The sequence below is a fragment of the Arachis ipaensis genome, chromosome B5 (genome assembly GCF_059453495.1).
Source record: "Arachis ipaensis isolate K30076 ecotype BB chromosome B5, ASM5945349v1, whole genome shotgun sequence".
Lineage (NCBI taxonomy): Eukaryota > Viridiplantae > Streptophyta > Magnoliopsida > Fabales > Fabaceae > Arachis > Arachis ipaensis.
Genome location: NC_142440.1, coordinates 65179777 through 65188456, shown reverse-complemented (window position 1 = coordinate 65188456; position 8680 = coordinate 65179777). Strand labels below are relative to the sequence as shown.

The 8680-nt window shown below is 39.4% G+C and overlaps 1 pseudogene; it reads right to left on the bottom strand.

The window, feature by feature from the left end:
- Window positions 1-6549: 6549 nt before the first annotated feature.
- The window catches only part of LOC107640609 (uroporphyrinogen decarboxylase 1, chloroplastic-like), a 69704-nt pseudogene continuing 67573 nt past the window's right edge, over window positions 6550-8680 (bottom strand).

Below are 8680 nucleotides of genomic sequence, written 5' to 3'. Positions count from 1 at the left end.
TTTCCACGTTTAAGCTTCAGTTTAACCTTAAACTGAAGCTTAAACGTGCTTCCACAAAAGGCATCACTGGAAGTGTCTGGCGTTTAAGCTGCAGTTTAAGCTTAAACTGCAACTTAAACGCCACTATTGGAAAAGGTTTTTGGGCCAAAAATATTGCAGTTTAAGTTAGCTTTTGAGCACAAACATTAACTTAAACTTACTCTGGTATGAAACCCAATTGAATATCATGGTTTATGGGATTGGGCCTGAAGGATTGATGAGTCTGGAATTTCAAATTGTTGAGTCATGTGTCATTACTTGATTATCACTAAGTTGGCTCAATGAATGTTACAGAATGTGGATCAGCAGCCTCATCAAGATTATGGATCATAAACCCAAAGCAAAAGGAAAGCATGGAGAGGCCTCAAAGCCCAAGAAACACAACAGAAGCTCAATATAGAAAGTGTATAAATAGGATAGAATTTAAGTTAGGAAGGAACTTTTACCTTTTCATTTTGCTAGTTTTCATATCTTTGTAATTGAATTCAGAGCTATGACTCACTAAACCCCCTTTCATTGGGTTAGGGAGCTCTATTGTAATTCAATGAATCAATAATAGTTTATCTTCTTCTTCAATCTTTTCTCTTGAATTTTGTTAGAAAGCTTCTCGATCTAATTCCATTGGGTAGTTGTCTTGGGAAAGAAACTACCCATAATTGGAATCCTTCGGAACCTTGGGAAAGGAATGGAGGATTCATGCTAGAGAAGCTTTCTCACAGTGAATTGGATTGGGGTTTGGATGGATATTGTGACATGTAATCCTACCAAATTGTGGTTCATGAAACTGTGTGGTATAATCAGTGATCGAGCATCATCTCTTCTTATGAACATTTAAACCAAGGGATTGGGAATTTGTTTGTTTTTAGAGAGAATTGGTGAGCCAAGGGATTGGGATCCAATCATATAAGATTGCCAAGCAAAATTCAATGAACGCATTGGTTGAGGAAGAGATAAACATGTTTTGATTCGGAGATCTCAATATCTCCTATAACCCAATGAATTCCCCATTTCTGATTTCCACTTTCTCTTTACATTCTGCAACTCAATTCATGCAATCACCCCCATTCCCTTTTAATTTCAGCAATTTAGCTTCTGCTCTTTAATTCATGCAATTTAAGATTCCGCCATTTCAATTTCTTGTCATTTACGTTTCCCGCCAATTTTCATTCCGCAATTCTCATCTAATTCTTGATTCCGCTCAACTAGACACACTTCTAATCCGAATTGCTCATTCAACCAATCCTTGTGGGATTCGACCTCACTCTATTGTGAGTTTTTACTTGACGATAACCGGTGCACTTGCCGGAAGGAATTTTGCCGATCGTGCAATTTCCTAATCGTAGCATAACAAGTTTATGCGCATCAATCAAGCAACTGGAAATTTAAATTACCGGAAGAATAAAGGAAATTGGATGCTGGGAATTAAAACAGAATTGAGATTGTGAAGTGCAGTGAATTAAGGAACGCTCAGATGCTTAGCTCAATTACAAAATAAAATTGAAGATCTCAGGGAATCAAAGAGACTAGAAAACAAGTCTAGATCTCAAGCCCTTCCTTGATTCAACAGCAGATAATTGCAGAAGAAAATAGAGAAGAAAGCAGTAAAGACAATTTAGATCCAAATCACAATTCCTTCAAATTATGCAGCAAGTAAACAGAGAGAAATCTCAGAGGGAGAATGAAACGGAACACCTTCAATTCTCCACCCAAGACTCAAAAACCAAGAAAAGAAAACTAAAGAGAGAGAGCTCTCTAATGCCAATGCTCCCTAGTGGAGCCAACCTCTCAATGCTCTCTATCAGAGCCCCCTTCCAATAATGAGAATGATGCCTTATATAGGCTTTTACAAAATGAAAATGAAAATGAAAGTGAAATTAAAGACAAATTACAATTAAATGAAATTTCTATTTTATCTATCTCTTGTGCCTTTGAGTGATGATAATGGGCTTTGCTTGCTTTGGATTTGGGTTGAAGATGGCCTCTGTTGATTGCTCTTGGAGTTGGAGAGAAACCCATTGTGAATCGGGACATAAAGCACAAAAGCTTGAGTCAAAGTTTGAGGTAAACTTTGGCTCAAGATTTTTATACCAGCCACCCCCTTTTACAGCTATCCACGTTTGAGCTAAAGTTTGAGGTCAAACTTTAAGCCAAACGTGGATCCCCTTGTATGCATGTGTGGCGCCAACGTTTGCCAAAAAGCTTGAGGCAAACGTTGGCGCAAGCTTTTTCTCCCCTGGGTATGTTGGTGTGTCACCAACGTTTGCCAAAAAGCTTGAGGCAAACGTTGGCGCAAGCTTTTTCTTCCAGGGTGTTTGTTTTGTGGTGCCAACGTTTGCCAAAAAGCTTGAGGCAAACGTTGGCGTAAGGTTTTGCTCCATCCAGGGTGTTTTCAACTCTTCCAAAAGTTTGAGCTAAAGTTTGAGGCAAGCTTTTGCTCAAGCTTTTTGTTCTCTCTTGTTCCTTGCCCTTTCTTCTTTCTTCAACCTTCTTCAAAGCTCTTTTCTCCTATGATCAATCAATCAAACACATCAAAGCTATGCTCAAAATCATGAGTTTGTTATTCTTTCATAATATATGACAATTATAGCACAAAATCTCATGAAATTGCATTAATTCATCCATGGTTGATTGAATCAAAGGAAATATGAAATTCTACCCAATTGGCTTACTTATGGCTCAAGAAAGTGCATAAAACCTAAAAAAAACAAAGAAAAAGCATAGAAAAACATGACATGATGACATGTCATCAGTGTCAAAATTTTAAGTTTGGTGTTTCTTAGTAGTTTTGGTCAATTATTTTTCTTACTCCTGATTTTCGAAAATTGTTCTTGTTTTCTTTCTTAAACTTTTTTCTATCTTGTTTTACCTTTTCTTTCTTTCATTGTGTTCGAATTCCTTTAGCTAGGCTTTGATGCATGTGCTGGTTGATGATAGGTGAAAGAAAGCATGAAGGAAGGTTGAAGAAGGAGCATGGAAAAGATAGAGAGGAAGCAACGTTGGTGGCCAAGTTGGACCACCAACGTTGCCTCAAATGTTGGAAGAGAAACAGAGCACTTCTCTGTAAACACTGCTGATGCTCATGTTGGAGGTGGCGTTGGAGATCCAACGTTAACCCCAACATTATGAGAAAATGATCCATTCTGGGGCTGAAGGATTTTTGAGTGACGCGTAGGCGTCAATGACGCGTACGCGTGAAAAAGCAAATTTTTCATATCCACGCGCAAGCGTGAGTCAGCGCGTGAGTCACGCGCAAGCGTGAGTCACGCGCAAGCGTGAGTCACGCGCATGCGTGGAATGGCAAAATCGACCATCCAGGCGTACGCGTGCGTCATGCGTCCGCGTCATTACACGAATGTTGGAGTCCAACGTTGCCTCAAACGCTAGCCTCCAATGTCTGCGATGCTCAGCCCATAATTCAAATTTGAAAAAAGTAAATCGACGCGTACGCGTCAATGACACGTACGCATGGATGGAAAAAAAGGTAATGCACGCGTAAAAGTGGAGTACGCGCACGCGTGAAAAGTCCAACGTTGGAGGGAACGTTGGAGGTCCAACGCTGAAGCCAACGTCCCCTGCTTGGTTTTGAAACTGCAAAATGAAATCTCTGCATCCACGCGCACACGTGAAGCACGCGTACGCGTGGATGAGCATTTTTGACCATTTTGCGCGGATGCGCAAAGCACGCATGCGCGTGAATAGCAGAACATTGGCCCTCCGACGTTGAGTCAAATGCCAGTGACAGTAAAATATATGGTTTTTTCTGGTTTTCTTCTGTAAGGCGTTTGAGTCAACGTTGGCCCTCAAACGTTGACTCAAACGTAATGCATCAGGATTCAAAATTCACACAGATCTCTTCTCAACACCAAGGAAAACCAATTGGAGCCATTTTCAACCCAAGTCCATCATGGCCAAAAGCCCAATTCAGAGCTTGAAGATCAATAGAAGAAGGTGTATAAATAGCTTAGAATTTAAGTTAGAGAAAACTTTTATTTTTCTGGGCACTTTTACATTTTATTTTTCATTCTCTGTTTGTTAATTTCCAGAATGTATCTTTCAATTCCAATTTCCGTTTTGAGAGCTATAAACAACTAAACCCCTTTCATTGGGTTAGGGAGCTCTGTGTAATTCAATGGATCAATAGTAATTTTCATTCATCTTCTTCTTTCTTTTCTCTTGATTTTGCTAGAAAGCTTTTGTTCTTCATCAAATTGGATGGTTATCTTGGGAAAGAAGCTATTCATAATTGGATCTCCTCGGAACCTTGGAAGAGGAATGAGGAGATCATGCTAGAAATGCTTTCTCACATTGGATTAGATTGGGATTTGGATGGATATAGTGACATGTAATCCTACCAACACTTTGATCTATGAATTTGTGTGGTATAATCAGTGACCAAACTTCATCTCTTCCCATGAGCATTTAAATCAAGGAATTGGAAAATTGTTCATGCTTAGAGAGATTGGTGAGCCAAGAAATTGGGATCTAATCAATTAAGATTGCCAATTGATTGCGGAAGAGATGAAAATGAATTTGATCCGAAGAATTATACATCTCCTAAACCCAATGATTCCCCCATCTCTGATCTACCCATTCTATTTACATTCTACTTCTTTACTTTCATGTTAAATCCCCATTCCCTTTTAATTTCTTGCAATTTAAGTTCCTATTCTTTATTTCCAGCAATTTAATTTTCTGTCATTTAATTTCATGCAATTTAAGTTTCCCGCCAATTTTTACTTTCTGCAATTCCCAATTCAATTTTGATTTTGCTCAACTAGCATAATTCTCCAATTAACATTGCTCGATCTACCAATCTCTGTGGGATTCGACCTCACTCCACAGTGAGTTTTTACTTGATGACAATCTGGTGCACTTGTCGGTAGGAAATTTGTTGAGAGGCAAATTCCCGCGAATCATCAGGCGTGGGGATTAATGCTATTGATTTGGTTCAGAAATCATTGATTTGGTGAGGAATTAGAACAAATAGGAAGCTGGAGCCTAACTTTAAGATTTATGGCGCCTAACTTTGCTTTGACGTCTCTTATGGTGCCTAACTTCACTTGAGTGGCGCCTAACTTCAGAATTGCCAAGTTAGGCGCCACCCCTCCCGAAGCATTCCTGAATTGTGTTCACCATATGGCGCCTAACTTGAGAAATTCAAGTTAGGCGCCACCTCTATAGTAGCTTCCTTTAAAATTGATCTGCATGTGGTGTCTAACTTCAGCTTCTTCCAGGTGTCTGAAACTCTGTCTTATTGCACCTATTTCTGTTCTAATCACTCTGCATAATCAAAATATACGTAAAACAAAGGAAAAATAGTATAAACTCAAACAAAACTAATAAAATTTAAAATAAAAAAATCAAAATAAAAATCAAACTTAAGGATACGAAAACATCGGGTTCACCTTCTTCCACATCAATCAGAGCTCTCCCAGTGGCTAGGAATGGTCTTCCAAGGATTATAGAGGCATTCTCATCCTCCCCCATGTCAAGAATCATAAAATCTGCTGGCCCACTTTGACCAAAATATTCTCCACTAATCCATATGCAGGCTTTAGTGATTTGTCTGCCATCTGTAATGCTATCCTTGTGGGTTTTGCCTCTTGGATTTGCAACTTCTTCATTACAAACAAGGGTATTAGATTTATGCTTGCACCCAGATCACATAGGGCTTTCTCAAAGGTGGTGCTCCCAATGGTACATGGAATTTGAAAGCTCCCTCGATCTGGCATCTTCCTTGGCAAGTTATTCTGAATTATGGCACTACATTCTTTAGTCAATACCACTATCTCATCTCCCTTTAAAGGCTTATTCTTTGACAACAACTCCTTCACGAACTTGACATAGAGAGGCATTTGCTCCAAAACCTCAGCAAAAGGAATATTGATTTGCAACTTTCTGAAGACTTCCAAGAACTTTGAAAACTACTTGTCCTTGGTTTCCTTTTGAAGTCTCTGAGGATATGGCATCTTAGGCTTGTATTCAGGAGCCTTAGGTAAGGTTGGATGTGTGTCAAGAGTGACTGGAAAAGGATTGTCTGCACGCCTAGGAAGGGCGTGTACTACTGTGTCTTCAGTAACTAGTGCTTCCGTACTTAATACTTGTCTACCTATCAAGGTGATAGCCTTGCACTCCTCTCTTGGATTTGGAATTGTGTTACCAGGAAGTCTATTAGTGGTCCTCTGATCAATTTCATTAACTTTTGTGGCTAATTCACCCATCTAAACCTCCAAGTTCTTGATTGATACTCTGGTTTCCTGTATAAAACTCGCCATTAGTGTTTCTAAATTAGTAGTCTTCTGAGACTGAGGAGTTGTTTGCTGAGATGACTGAAACTGGTGGTTATTAAATTATTCTGTTGAAAACCACCTTGAGAATTATTATTAAAATTCTGTGGTCTCTAAGGTAGCTCTCTCCACCTTAAATTTGGGTGATTTCTCCACTCCTGATTATAGGTCTTGGCATATGGATCATAATTGGGGTTTCTAGGAGCAGTCCCACATAGTAGACCTATTCAGAAGGAAATTCAGCATAATCATAATTCTCACCTTGCATAAAGCTACTAATCATGTCATAAGGAGCCTCTTGAGGGGCATTTAGAGCATTAACAGCTGAAACCTGCATCCCACTCAAGTGCTAAGTAAGCATGTTAATCTGTTGAGAGATAACCTTGTTCTGAGCAAGAATAGCATCCAAGGTCTCCACTTCCAAAACACCTTTCTTCTGAGGAGTCCCAGAGTTCACATGATTCCTGTTAGATGAGTAGAGATATTGGTTGTTAGCAACCAATTCAATAAGCTCAGTAGTCTCTTCAGGCATTTTCTTCATGTGTAATGAACCACCTGTAAAATTGTCTAAACACATTTTGGACATTTCACATAGGCCCTCATAAAAAATCTCCAATTGAGTCCATTTAGAAAATATGTCAGGAGGGCATTGCTTGGTTAGCAACTTGTACCACTCCCAGGCTTCATAGAGGGTCTTACCATTTCTCTACCTGAAGGTCTGAACCTCCACCCCTAGCTTAGCCAGCTTCTATGGTGGGAAGAATATAGACAAAAATCCAATGACTATCTGATGAGCGGATAATTTATACGCTTTTTGGCATTGTTTTTACATAGTTTTTAGTATGATTTAATTAGTTTTTAGCATATTTTTATTAGTTTTAAAATAAAAATCACATTTCTGGACTTTACTATGAGTTTGTGTGTTTTTCTGTGATTTCAGGTAATTTCTGGCTGAAATTGAGGGACTTGAGCAAAAATCAGATTCAGAGGCTGAAGAAGGACTGCAGATGCTGTTAGATTCTGACCTCCCTACACTCAAAGTGGATTTTCTAGAGCTACGGAAGTCCAAATGGTGCGCTCTTAAATGCGTTGGAAAGTAGACATCCAGGGCTTTCCAGCAATATATAATAGTCCATACTTTGCCCGAGTTTAGATGATGCAAAGTGGCGTTCAACGCCAGCTTTTTGCCCTATTTTAGAGTTAAACGCCAGAAACAGGTTGCAAAGCAGAGTTAAACGCCAGAAACAGGTTACAAACTAGTGTTTAACTCCAAGGAAGACTTCTACACGTAAAAGCTTCAATGCTCAGCCCAGGCACACATCAAGTGGGCCCGGAAGTGGATTTCTGCATTATTTACTCATTTCTGTAAACCCTAGTAACTAGTTTAGTATAAATAGGACTTTTTACTATTGTATTTACATCTGATCTTTGATTAGTTTTATGCTATCTTAGACCTTTATGAAGGCTGGCCATTCGGCCATGCCTGGACCATCATCACTTATGTATTTTCAACGGTAGAGTTTCTACACACCATAGATTAAGGTGTGGAGCTCTGCTGTTCCTCATGAATTAATGCAAAATACTATTATTTTTCTATTCAATTCAAGCCTATTTCTTCTCTAAGATATTCATTCGCACACAAGAACATGATGAATGTGATGATTATGTGATGCTCATCATCATTCTCACTTATGAACGCGTGCCTGACAAACACTTCTGTTCTACATGCAAACAAGCTTGAATGTGTATCTCTTAGCCTTCTAACCGTGATATCAGAGTCTTCCTGGTATAGGCTAGAACTATTGGCGGCCATTCTTGAGGTCCGGATAGTCTAAACCTTGTCTGTGGTATTTCGAGTAGGATCCGGGAAGGGATGGTTGTGACGAGCATCAAACTCGCGAGTGCTGGGCGTAGTGACAGACGTAAAAGGATTACTAAATCCTATTCCAGTATGATCGAGAACCGACAGATGAATAGCCGTGGGGTGACAGCGCATCTTGGACCATTTTTATTGAGAGGACGGGAAGTAGCCATTGACAATGGTGATGCCCTACATAAAGCTTGCCATGGAAAGGAGTATGAAGGATTGGATGAAAGAAGTAGGAAAGCGGAGATTTAGAAGGAACTAAGCATCTGTATACGCTTATCTGAAATTCTCACCAATGAATTGCATAAGTATCTCTATCCTATTTTATATTTTAATTATATTCTAATTATCAATTCACCATAACTATTTGAATCCGCCTAACTGAGATTTACAAGGTGACCATAGCTTGCTTCAAGCCGACAATCTCCGTGGGATCGACCCTTACTCACGTAAGGTTTATTACTTGGACGACCCAGTGCACTTACTG